This window comes from Aethalodelphis obliquidens, unplaced genomic scaffold (assembly GCF_003676395.1).
Source record: "Aethalodelphis obliquidens isolate GAN/ISIS:26980383/991018 unplaced genomic scaffold, ASM367639v1 scaffold61, whole genome shotgun sequence".
Classification (NCBI taxonomy): Eukaryota; Metazoa; Chordata; class Mammalia; order Artiodactyla; family Delphinidae; genus Aethalodelphis; species Aethalodelphis obliquidens.
Window position 1 is genome coordinate 10,070,869 of NW_020838005.1, and position 14,020 is coordinate 10,084,888.

The window sequence follows — 14,020 nt, forward strand, 5'->3', positions numbered from 1 at the left end:
ATAGGCAGAAAAGCATAAGATAGGTGAAGAATTAAAGATGCATTTTAAACTTTTTTTTTGCAAGAAATGTGGCTGTAATGGGGGAAAAGAGAAAGGGAGGTAGAAGGTAGGTTAAGGGGCTGAGTTTTTTAAGATAAGTGAGATTCAACATGTTTGAATCCTGAGGAGGAGGCCAGAGAGAACACTGTGATACACACACACACACACACACACACACACACACATACACACACAGGCGCACACACACACACAGGACTCTTCTTTAGGAAATGTTGTCAAACCTAATCTCTAAACCTCCCCTTTCTTACGTGTATCTTTTGAAAACAGTGGATTTATTTATCATTGTTGAGTTGACTATAAATGGTCCCAAGCTCTACATGCATATCATCTTTTTACTACGTGCTATCTTTCTCAACTTTTCAATATAATGAATGGTTTGTTGCACTTGAGATAATAGTTTGAAAAATCACACAAGCTGTTGGAATATTTGCATAGTGATTCTATGTTGAACAGCAGCTTGGATTTTTCTATTTCCATCTGCTTCAACTTCGTAAGTGTAAGAGGTACTATTATCATGATCATCATTACTAGTATCATTGAATTATCTGAATTCCAAATTAGGAAACAAACTGCCTATAATCTTTAGAGGAATAAAAATAACTTTTGCTAAAAAGAAATTTTTGTTTTGTATAATAAAGTCTTTTGAATTTAATTCCCTTCTCAATTTGAAAAGGGCACGTTTACCCAAGTGTAAATAATATGCTCATGTCTGTGACAAATGAAACCATTTAAAAATAATAAGTTAGTCTGCAAAGCTTTCAGTGCGTATTCTTCTTAACATTTTGCCCTTCAGCCTCCTTCAGCAATGAAGGCAACCCCCTCTTGGCTTCTAATCACCATTTATTTCTAAGAATAGGAATACTTCACTGATCTGACACTCCCCCATTTGCTACAGAACTAGAAACCGAGATAGCAGTAAGCAGGGTTTCTGAGAATCAAAAGCAGACAAAATGCAAGCAACTGGCTTCTTAGATTCACAGTGCTTTTTTTTTCTTTTTTTAACGGTTTTATTTTTTACATTTAGATTCTTAATCCATTTGGAGCTTCCACAGTGGTTTCTAGTTTTCCGTGGGGCCTGTATATTCTCGAATTATCTATTATTTGGCACAATCAATGCTTCTTCATCATTAGACTTTAATGGAACTAGGCAGAGATTGTAGGGCACTGTCGGTTTATCTAGGACTTAAATTTAGTTCAGGGATGTTTCTCTGTGCAGCCTTGCCTCCTCTATCTTGCAGGCATCCATGAAAGGTCCAACCTTATACTATAGTCTTTCACAAGGTAAAGTGTATAAATGAGGTTTCGTTCCAAAATGGATAAAGGGATAAAGCATTTTTAAATGAGGAAACCCTCAGCCATGCTGAAAATATCGTTCACAAGAAGGAATTTGATGTGCGGTTTTGGCATTAATACTGCCAACTGGAATCTCTACGTTTGTGTCAGACTTTTGCTGAGACGTCATGGTAGACCTATTATGATGATTAAAATGGCTGTTCAAAAGCACAGACCCTTCTGACTTTCTCAGCTTGGTGCACGGCAGGTGCCCTGTCTGGTGTCGCTCACTGCACTCCAGAGATGCTGCTGGCTATCGTTTCCTAAAAGGACCTCTGGATGGCAGACACTCTCCCCTCAGAGCTCTCCCACCTCTGCCGGGATGCTCAGCCCACCACCCTCCATCTGAGGGGGTCCCATTGACCCTTCGGGTATCTGCTTGGCTAAGATTCGCTCAGAGAAGACTTCCCGGATTTTGTAACCTGAATTAGAGCTCCTGGGATACTGACTCGTCACACCCTGTCATTTGCCTTTGGGTCACTCCAAGCATCTTATATGTCTGTGAGCATTATTCAGTGCAAACCGTGTCCAATGGCTCTCTCCTCACCTCCCCTTCAGCTCCAAGAAGACCTTGTCTCTTTGGTCTCCAGTGCTGAGGGCTCTGCTTGTGGCCTGGTAATTACTCAACATACAGTCCTTGAATAAATAAATGATAGAATGTGAGGAAAGATGCTTTTACATTGGACATTTCTGTGCAAGATGGACAAATACAGTGAGCTGGGCCTTGACAAATATTTCCCTTTCCTTATATGATTTTGGAAAGCATTAGGAAACTTACTTTCTTCTTCTCTTGGGGATCATGGAACAATCTGTGAATAGGAAGCTTCCTGTTGCACTGATTTCTGGAATCTGTATGCCTTACTTCTTTATATCTGCAATTCCTGGCACAGAGTAGGTGCGTGCAAATGCTTTCTAAACGAACGCTCAGTGGTATAAGATGTGTCAAAATGAATACAACCACTTATCTCACTGATCGTGCGGAAAAAATAAAGCTTGTTTTCATCAGCCCATGTCTACAATGACTTTGTATATGAGGAAGAGAATGTAGAATCAAACGCTGTGTTCTAAAACTAGCAGGTAAGGAAAAGCATTTCAAGTACCTCATCTTGGTGATAATAAAAATAGGAGCTTAATATTGGAAAAATGCTCAAATAAGCAAACTGGACAAACCTAACGGTTCACACTCAGAAGAGCACTTTAATAGCGAGCTTAAAAAAAAAAAAAATCCTCTAGATTTCCCTGGAGGTCCAGTGGTTAAGACTCTGTGCTCCCAATGCAGGGGGTGTGGGTTCGATCCCTGGTCAGGGAACTAAGATCCCACATGCCGCATGGAGTGGGCCAAAAACAACAACAACAACAACAAAAAACCCACTGAGATTTGTCATCCAAGTTAAATAAATAGCATAAAAGTACTTCATAATTCCTTATTCTTATTAATGCCACATAATTATCAAAGGCCATCAGTGATACCCATTATCTTCGGTGAATATGTCAAAAATGAAATTTTGGCCTTGAAATTGTGCCTGAACAAGACAGATAAAGGTTATTTTCTTCATTTGAAATCATCTCTGTAAAGGTTAAGGGGGACAGACACTGCAAATCTTTCACAGTAACTCTCTTGTCAAAAGCAGAATTTTTTATGAGACAACCGTTCTGAATGTCCTTAAATCAAGAATTTAAACCTTTTAAAATATAATTGGTATGTATTGAAAAGTCTGTCATTAATACAAATGAAGTTGAGTCATTTTGATTACTTATCTTGAAAGAGCAGTTGGATGATTAAATGTTTAATTTTTGCAAAAGAAAAAAGAAAAGCTCATTGGAAGCGATAGTTCTTCAGTGGAACAGACTAAGTGGATATGGAGGATGAAGTTTCAATGTAAATTTGAAATATATGTCTTATCACTCACATTAAAAAATGGACACTCCAAAGCAGACTTTCTAACAATTAAGAATTTACCCTGAAAGATACTGAAATCTCATGTTTCTTTCTTTCTTTCTTTCTTTTTTTTTTTTTTTTAAGTGAAAGAAGTAAAGTGTTTTTTAGGAGGAAAAAGAGTACATGCGGATAGACACAAGCACGGACTGAGAGAGAGAGTCGCGCCCTCGTGGTAGTTTGAATCGCTTTATGGGTTTCTTGTGGCCAATCATCGTGCTTTGGCGGCTTCTGAGCCCGTATTTAGTTTATCTCAGAGTCCTCCCATGTGTGCACGTGCAACTCTTCGCCAAGATGGATTCTAGTGAAGAGGCCTATGGGTAGGTTGACACCACTCCCACTTTGACCTCCAAGGAGCCTTTCTGTGCATGTGTAGTCAGGAAGGTCTCCTTGACCTTGAGAATGGGAAACATGTGGTCTCTTATCTAGGCAGGGCTCAGGTCCTCCTACTACTCATCTTGGAGTATCTGTCCACAGGGAACAAATTCCAGGTGCTCAGCCTGAGGCCCATCTATCTCCTGCCTCATTTTGATGTTAATTATTCATGTTTCATATTGGATCTCTTTTTCCTTCAGTACCGTGATACAAATATAGGAATGTATAAATATCCTGAAATTTTTATGTTTTGCTGAAAGGTTATAAATTGAAACAGTATGAGAGTTCTGGAGTCAGTAACTAAGGATTTTACATGATCAAAGTCATAATAGTCTGCTAGATTTGATTTGTCAAAAAGTATTACATGTTAAACAAGTTACATATGTATGCTAGTGAATATTCCACTTGGTGGTAATGGGCCAATTTTTTAAAACACTTATCAAACTTCTAATTTTTTACTGAGAAAAGTTTTACATAACATAAAATTAACCATTTTAAAGTAAACAGTTCAGTGGTATTTAGTGCATTTGCCACGCCATACAATCACCAACCTCCACCTAGATACAAAACACCTTCATACCCTAAGAGGAAACCTGGACACACTGAGAATTTGCTCTTCCATCCCCCAGGCCCTGGCCACCACCCATCTGCTTTCTGTTCTCTGGGTCTATCTATTTGAATATTTTATATAAATGGGATCATGTAATATGTGACCTTCTGTATTTGGCTTCTTTCACTTGGCATGATGTCCTAGAGGTTTATCCATGTTGTAGCATTTGTCAGTACCTCATCGCTCTTTAGAGATGAATAATATCTCATTGTATGAATATATCACAATTTGTTTATACATTCATCTGATGGTGGCCACTTGGGCTGTTTCCACTTTTGGCATATTGTGATTAATGCTGCTTTGAATTCCAGGGTACATGAATTTGAGTACTCATTTACCACTCTTTTGGGTATACACCTAAGAGTGGAATTGCTGGGTCATATGGTAATTCCAAGTTTAACTTTTTGAGGAAGAGTTGAACTGTTTTCTACAGTGACTGAAACATATCACATCCCCAAAAGCAATGTATGAGAGTTCCAATTTCTCCACAACTTTGCTAACCCTTGTTATTTTTCCATTTTTTAAAAAAAAATCTATATCTATCTTTGTGAATATGAAAGGGCACCTCATTAAGGTTTTGATTTGCATTTCTCTAACGACTAATGATACTGAGCATCTTTCCATATCTTTTTTGGAGAAGTGTACCAATTTTTAATTGTTAAATTTTTTTCAATATAGGCTACTCCTGCCTTTGTATAAGGCAGTGACTTTAATTCTCTAATAGGCCTTCATTTTTAATGTCTTATGCCATTCAAAAAAGAATAAAAGGTAAACAATTGGAAAGTTTTGCATCTTCCTCTCATCTTATTAAAGATTCAGACAGAGTTCTTTCTTTTCTTCTTTCTGGGAAATTGCAATGTTTGTCATGCACTTCTTAGCATTCGCACAGTTAAGATATTTCCGAAAGTCTGTGGTCGGCATGTTAACGGTTTCCTCCAATGCTGTATTACTTTTACTCAAGTAGTAAATTTACACGTCAAGTGCCACATTAACTTTCAAGGCTCTCAGGAAAATCTCCTGCTGTTAAAACTACGTCAGTTGGTAGTGAAAAAAGAAATGCGGGATACGATTTAGCAGTTACTTTAATTAAGATACTAAAACTATGAAATTCATTTCTGGTTTCAGTAGACATCTTTAAATTTTACTTACAAAAAAAAAAACAAGCACAAAAGCTAATCATCTAAACTTGTTCTTGGGTATCACTATAAATCCAGTTATAAAAAATAATTTATCAAAAACGGGAGATATTATCTCTCTGTCTCCGATTCTGAGAGCTGAAGAGAATTTTAGTGTTTTTTCTGTCACTGGAAAAAATCGTAAAACTTAGTAAAAAATTAACTGAACAAAATGAGATATACACAACACATGATATACATATTACAGATATTAAAGGCACAGGACTGAGGGTTAGGGTATATATAATCAGCATATTTCCTAAAATAGCTGTTACTTACTTTGGCTTCGAATACACAGGGGATCATTCTTTTTGGAGTTTTGTCCCACCAGCCATGTCACTGTCATAGTAAAAAAAAAAAAAGTCCTAACTCCCATGTTTTTCTTATACAATAATCTTTCTGGATGCGAAATACTATCTATTACCCTGGTCAGGAGACAAAAATAATCATCCCTCTTCTCAGGGAGAGACACAGTCTCTATCCTCCAAGACTGTTGGCTACACAAACAACATTGAAAAATAATCTTCAACAACAATGACAACAAAATAATTGTTAATGCCTTTTCTCAGGCAAAGTAGAAAAACATAGGAGACGCAGGGAGAACTGCCTTTCAACAGATATTTACTGGGTCATCTCACACTCCATGGGATTTAATCAAGGGTCCATGCAGCCCCAAAGGCTCCCAGAAGTCATCTTACGACAATAAATAAGAGAAAGGAGAATCAGATAGATGATGCTCATCACAGAACAGGAAGATGGAAAGTGTTGGAGTCCTTGCTTACAGTGTTGAACCAGTGAACCCACCAATCCCGAAGCCCACCTTTCATTTGGACTCCTGCTATGTAAATAATAATTAGTATTTCAAATTCTGCCAGCCTGTTCTGCTTTTTTACATGTAACTATTGTAGAAGTGACCATGTTTTAGAATCAAGGAATCAGTCCATGTCATACTAGTCCTGAACATATGCAATTGAATGAACATTACAGGCAAATCTACTGATCATTGGAATAGCAACTATCACGTGTTTACAAAGCACCATTTTGTGCCTGCTTTACTGGACTGATCTACTGTTAGAATCTAGGAGTATACTTCATCTGGCTTCAAAGGATCCTAGAACGTTTTTTACATCTCAAAGTTAAAATGAAATTTTCTTAAAATTAAATTTTAAGAAACGGTTTCCTTGGGTTGGTTACATGTTAAAAAGTTATTATCTACAAATTTATATATGTGAAGTTGCATAAATTTTAGAAAACTCAAATTTGGTGTTTCGTCAAAAAAAATTACATATTATTTAAGCCATATTAGTTAGTCAAGTCCAAAAGCATCCTCACTGAGAGATTCTGATGGCTAAATTGACTCTCTACTGCTTCTCAGCATATTTCCCTCGTGTTATCCCTATGCCTGCAAATAACACCTTAGCAATAGTTCTGAAAAAGATGGGGATATGATTATTATTAAATTATCACTCGTTACTTTTTATGCTTCCTGTTGTCATTTAAAGTTTGGGGAAAAAAAGGTAGATAAAATAGAAAAACACAATGGAGACTTACTACAGCTGGCCTAGTTTTGTTTGATATTTATTGATTGAATAAGAATTTTTAGAACATTTTGGTAGTCGCGAAACAAACTAAAACAAATGTGTGTTAAATGAATATTAGATCTTAGAGGACTAGGTTTTACAGAAAATCAGATTGCTGTCTATCAATTTAGAGTCAATAAAACAGACCAGTCTTCTAGTGTGAAAACTTACGAACCTAGGTATCAACTTCCCCAAGGCCTTGAGAATATTTTCTTTGAATTACGTACAGTCCATTTAAAATTGACTTACAGAAAACATAGAGGATAAGGCTAATGATATTAGTTTTATAAATTAATGATGAATATATCTCTGTGAAAATACAATGTATGAATTTGCAGTTTATCATAATTTTTGGTACTTAAAATGAAAGCGTATCTCAGAAATATATTTATACAAATCAACAGATGTCATACTTTTGAAGGACTCGCTCTGACAGTTTCCTCACCAGGAAATTGGTTGATCTAGTCTCCTTAGTAGATATTCTCTCAGGGAAGAGAACATTCTGTCTAGGCCACCAGCCCTGTTTATCACTCTAGCTATTTTACCATTGAGAACTATTTAAATGTTGTATTTTGCTAATATTGATCAGTCCTCTTATGGATGAATTAAAACTGAGTCTCTGGACTTACATATCTGAAGAAGACTCCACTCTGTCTGAACTGGCCAAGTTACTAGATTCCCATGTGACTCAGCTAGAACCAGATCACATACCTCTTTACCAGATTGTTTTTGAACACATGCTATCTAGAGCCCTTTCACCTCAAGAAATTCTGCGTCCGGGTGATGCAGTGGTTCCCCGGACACATCTAAAGAAAAGAGAACTCAAAGAGCAAGCATTGCATTAATGCCTATGATGCATCTGTCTGGCGCTGTTCAAATAACTACTATCTTTAATCCTTGGAGCAATTTTGTAAATTAAGTCCTGCTCTTGTCATTATAGATGAGGAAACAGCCTCAGAGCCAAACACCACAAAGCTAATAAGTCACAGTGCCAGGTTAAGCCTTTTGATCTGAAGCCCGTTCATTTTCCATTATAGCAATGAACACTTCAACTGAGATCAATTTTTAAAGAAACAGCAACCAGTTCCTTTTAGTACTAATGGTGTAATTTATATCATTTAATGACATGTTCATGAAAATCCAAAGGACAACTGTGAAGGTCTCCCAAATGAATTATGAAAGTCATATGGTAGAGTAGAAGTAACACCTTCTTCTTGAATGGTACGTAGCCTACTTAGTATATGCATATATAGATAGATATAGATACAGATAGGTAGATATAGATATATAGGCATGCACATACCTGCATACATATATACGTCTACTCTGTTTGGGTTCTGTGAGAATATAAACATATTTATGTCTAGTTGAGAAAATAAAATTGCACACATTTGTACTCTTTCTATACTCAGTGGAACTAGTAAACAAAATAGTTGAACAATAATCAATGGGTCATTCAACTAAGAAAGACAAGTAAATATTCTCATCCTGTTCAAATAATGTGCGGCCCGTTTACAAGCAGAGACATAGAAACAGCTGTGCCTTTGGGGGGCTAAGATATTTACGTAAGCATCTATATAAATTCTTATAGTCTCCTGTATAGCATTTATTTAATGCCTGTGATGCATGTGTCAGGTGCTATTCACATAACTACTATCTTTCATCCTAATAGCAATTTTTTAAGTTTACTTCTGCTTTTCTCATTATAGATGAGGAAACCCAGGCTCACAGCCAAATGCCACAAAGCTAGTAAGTCGCAGCGCCAGGTCTATTTAACACTGACATCACTTCTACCTGGAGATAGCTGCTCTCCATTTTTCAAGGAAAACTCTGAAAATGTTCCAATATGGTATTCCTTTATTTATTGTTTCTCAATTATTTTATGTAGGTTACTCTTCAACAACTGATTTTTTAATTAATTTTTCATTTCAAGGTAGTATATTTGCTTGAGAATTATCAAAGCAATATATGTCGTTCCCTATTAGATAAAAGCCAACGTTCAACCCCTGTGTGAGGCTGACTTTCAGTCTTTAAATACTCTCTGTATATGGACTACTTCCCTCCTTTTGCCTTAGGGATTATTCCTGAACAATAGAGGTGGAAAAAATACAAACTGAATTCCAACTTGGGGAGTCTGGATCCTTTGTGGAGCCTAGAAGTTGCAAAATGAGGATACACAAGATGTAATTCAGGACTTCTAGATGGAGATCAGAAGTAGAAATGGCACATCAATAACTCACCAGGAAGGTGTTAAGAAAAAAAAAATATACAAGAAAATGTATGGTCAATAAGCTGTATGGAGAGAGGAAGCAGGAGCAGATAGGAAAAGGAAGAGATCCAACTGCACTTCCTAATGCCATAAAAATGACTACTTTCGGGCTTCCCTGGTTGCGCAGTGGTTGAGAGTCCGCCTGCCGATGCAGGGGACACGGGTTCGCGCCCCGGTCCGGGAAGATCCCACATGCCGCGGAGCGGCTGGGCCCGTGAGCCATGGCCGCTGAGCCTGCGCGTCCGGAGCCTGTGCTCCGCAACGGGAGAGGCCGGCCACAGCAGTGAGAGGTCCTCGTACCGCAAAAAACAAAACAAACAAACAAACAAAAATGACTACTTTCTTTTATAGTGTTTAAATTCTTTACTTACTTTTCACGTAATCCATCTACCACATTAACTGGCTATGAATATTATTTCCATTCCTAATTATCCAATAAATATGCTGACTACCCTCTTGTCCAGACTTTCCAGCTTGTTCCATGCTGGATTAATTCATTTACGAGTTTCATTGTTGCGAGTTTTAAAACAAAAGTCAATCCATCATTTATTCATATTGATTTCTATATCATCTGTGATCATTCAACTATATTGAGTTTTCTCTCACCCATAATTTTTTATCCTAAAGTATATGTGTGAGAGAAACAAAGAGAGAGAGAAACAGAGACAAGAAACAGAGCACAACAAGTAAAAAAGATAATATATTCCAAGATTATGGTTAGAACAATAGAACGCTGGAGGACAGAGAATGTACACAAGAGGTAGAAAACTAGGAAACACGCATTTACAATTGACAGCCACTGAAAAAACAGGGCCACGGTTCTTACGTTGGGTTAATAGCCTCACAACTAGACACAAACTCTTCCCTAAAGTCACCCCATGGTTCAGCCATAAAGGAAGACTTACAAGCTAAACCTAAACGTATAAAATGTTCACTCATCACTCATTCTGTTCCTCTTGCCTCTCCTTCCCTTTTCCCCACAAAAGATGCATATTCAAGCACCAGCTCCCCTGTGAAATCATCTGGTTCATCCCCCTTCTGACTCCTTGCCTATTGCTCTGTGTCTCCACGCTAGTTTGTACTCTCTTTGGGAGTGTGCATCTTTCTGCGTGGCATGTCTGTAGCTGTACATGCTTCTTTCTCCAGATGTGTTTCCAACACAATAGAATACTACTCAGACATAAAAATGAACGAAACTGGGTCATGTGCAGAGACGTGTATGGACCTAGAGACTGTCACACACAGTGAAGTAAGTCAGAAAGAGGAAAACAAATATCGTATATTAGCGCACATATGTGGAATCTAGACAAATGGTACAGATGAATCTATCTGCAAAGCAGAAATAGAGACACAGATGTACAGAACAGATATGTGGACGCCAAGGGGGGAAAGGGGGGGGTGGGATGAATTGGGAGATTGGGACTGACATATATACACTGCTATGTATGCAGTAGATAACTAGTGAGAGCCTGCTGTGTAACGCGGGGAACTCTACTCAAGGCTCTGTGGTGGCCTGATAGGAGGGAGGTCCAGAAGGGAGGGGATACGTGTCTACATAGGGCTGATTCACTTCACTGTGCAGCAGGACCTAGCACAACACTGTGAAGCAAATATTCTCCAATGAAAAAACAAAACGAAACAAACTCTCCTGTCTTAAGCCGAGCCCTCCTCAGCACTGGCAATTAGAGACCCGCATGGGTTCAGGAAACTTAGTTACTTTATGGTTATGAAATGCATGGAAACTCCTTCAAATCAAACACGAAGTAGTAACACGGCGAGTAATGTTATACCTTTCTTTCTTTCACTCTTTACTGAATTGGCAGGGTCACCCACCGATAAAGTCATTTCCCCATTTCTGTAGTTAATAACTTGGATCTGCACCATTCTGTGTTTTCCTATCAACTACTTTCGGAAAGTGAAGGGAGGTCAAAGCACACGGTACCTGGTGAAGCCAGTATCGTTCGGTCTGTGTATAGGACTTACACACCGCACAGCATGTGGGATCTTAGTTCCCTGACCAGGGATCAGACCCGCGCCCTCTGCACTGGAAAGCAGAGTCTTAACCACTAGACTGCTGGGGAAGTCTCAGGACTTATACAACTTTTATTTATTTTATTTTATTTATTTTTATTGAAGTATAGTTGATTTACAATATCGTATTAGTTTCAGGTGTACAGTATAGTGATTCAGATTTTTTTTTTTGCAGATTATATTCCATTATAGGTTATTTCAAGATATTGGGCATAAACCCCTGTGCTATACAGTAAATCCCTGTTGCCTGTTTTATGTACAGTACTTTGTATCTGTTAATTCCATACTCCCAATTTGTCCCTCCTCCCTCACTTTGGTAACCATAAATTTGTTTTCTGTCTGTGACTCTGTTTCTGTTTTGTTTATAGATTCATTTGTGTTATGTTTTAGATTCCACACATAAGTGATATCATAGAGTATCTTTCTCTGACTTATTTCACTAAGCATAATATTCTCTAAGTCTATCCATGTTGCTACAAATGGCAATATTTCATTCCTTTTTTTTTTAACATCTTTATTGGAGTATAATTGTCCTACAATGGTGTGTTAGTTTCTGCTTTATAACAAAGTAAATCAGCTATACACATACATATGTCCGCATATCTCTTCCCTCTTGCGTCTCCCTCCCTCCCACCCTCCCTATCCCACCTCTCTAGGTGGACACACAGCACCGAGCTGATCTCCCTGTGCTATGTGGCTGCTTCCCACTAGCTATCTATTTTACATTTGGTGGTGTATATATGTCCATGCCACTCTCTCACTTTGTCCCAGCTTACCCTTCACCCTCCCCACATCCTCAAGTCCAATCTCTAGTAGGTCTGCGTCTTTATTCCCATCTTGCCCCTAGGTTCTTCATGACCATTTGACCTTTTTTTTTTTAAGATTCCATATATATGTTAGCATACGGTATTTGTTTTTCTCTTTCTGACTTACTTCACTCTGTATGACAGTCTCTAGGTCCACCCACCTCACTACAAATAACTCAATTTCGTTTCTTTTTATGGCTCAGTAATATTCCATTGTATATATGTGCCACATCTTCTTTATCCATTCATCTGTTGATGGACACTTAGGTTGCTTCCACGTCCTGGCTATTGTAAATAGAGCTGCAATGAACATTTTGGTACATGACTCTTTGAATTATGGTTTTCTCAGGGTATATGCCCAGTAGTGGGATTGCTGAGTCATATGGCAGTTCTATTTTTAGTTTTTTAAGGAACCTCCATACTGTTCTCCATAGTGGCTCTATCAATTCACATTCCCACCAACAGTGCAAGAGGGTTCCCTTTTCTCCACACCCTCTCCAGTATTTATTGTTTCTAGATTTTTTGATGATGGCCATTCTGACTGGTGTGAGATGATATCTCATTGTAGTTTTGATTTGCATTTCTCTAATGATTAAGGATGTTGAGCATTCTTTCATGTGTTTGTTGGCAGTCTGTACATCTTCTTTGGAGAAATGTCTATTTAGGTCTTCCACCCATTTTGGGATTGGGTTGTTTGTTTTTTTGATATTGAGCTGCATGAGCTGCTTGTATGTTCTGGAGATTAATCCTTTGCCAGTTGCTTCATTTGAAAATATTTTCTCCCATTCTGAGGGTTGTCTTTTTGTCTTGTTTATGGTTTCCTTTGCTGTGCAAAAGTTTCTAAGCTTCATTAGGTCCCATCTGTTCACTTTTGTCCCTATTTCCATTTCTCTAGGAGGTGAGTCAAAAAGGATCTTGCTGTTTATACAACTGTTAAAACAACAACAACCAAAAAAAAAAATTCAGTAAGGCTGGCCCATTTCAGTAAATGACACCACAATTCATAAATTATTCAAGCAAGAAAATTGGGAGTAAACGCATATCCGTCTCCTCTCTGTGCCTCACAGTTTCTTCACAAAAACATCACAATACGTTTTGATTATTCTACTTGCAAATACGTCTCAGATCCATCCACTTTTCTCCACTGCCACTGCTGCAATCAGAGTTCACGCTGCCATTATTTCCCGATGGATTACTAAGCAGCCTCTTAACTGGTCTCTCCATTGTCAGCCCTGAAAACTTGCAATGCATTTGTCATATGTCAGCTAGGGTGATGAAAGAAAAAAGATCGTGTTACTTCCCCACTAAAAATCCTTCAATAACTTGCACTTGAAATAAAATCCAAGCACTACGTCTGGACCATCTTCTCAGTCACCCCACTCTGCACCCTGTTTGCTCTGTTTGGCCACCCAGGCTGTCTTCCGTCCCTAGTGTGGTTTGAGATTTTGTTTCCATATTTCTCTTCCTGTCTCAAATACTTTTGGACGTCATTTCCCCATCATCCCTGGAAAAGATATACTATAAAATGGCTACATCCAATACTTAGCTCTTTCCACTGAAGAAGTATTTAAATTCTTGACTTTTTTTGTCAAATAATCACTCAGTTCACTGGTGACAAATAATAGCTCCATTTCCAGTTAGCCAACAAATACAGCAAATGCTTCTCTTGCTCTTGATCTTTCCAGTATGTTATAATTCCTATTAATTTACTTCGGAGAGTTTCATGGCTGCCAGTTTTTCAACTCAGATCTTTCTTATATGCTTGGGCAGGTTGGCCCATGGAGAAGGATGGTCAGCTGAGTGAAATGGAGTATTGAAATCCTATGTGCCCAGCTCAACATGCCAT

The 14,020-nt window shown here is 38.1% G+C and overlaps 1 protein-coding gene across 1 annotated transcript in view; it reads right to left on the bottom strand.

Moving 5' to 3' along the window:
• GALNTL6 (polypeptide N-acetylgalactosaminyltransferase like 6) overlaps positions 1-14,020 on the bottom strand; it is a 1,148,431-nt gene that overhangs the window by 807,013 nt on the left and 327,398 nt on the right. The gene's annotated exons all lie outside the window — the stretch shown is intronic.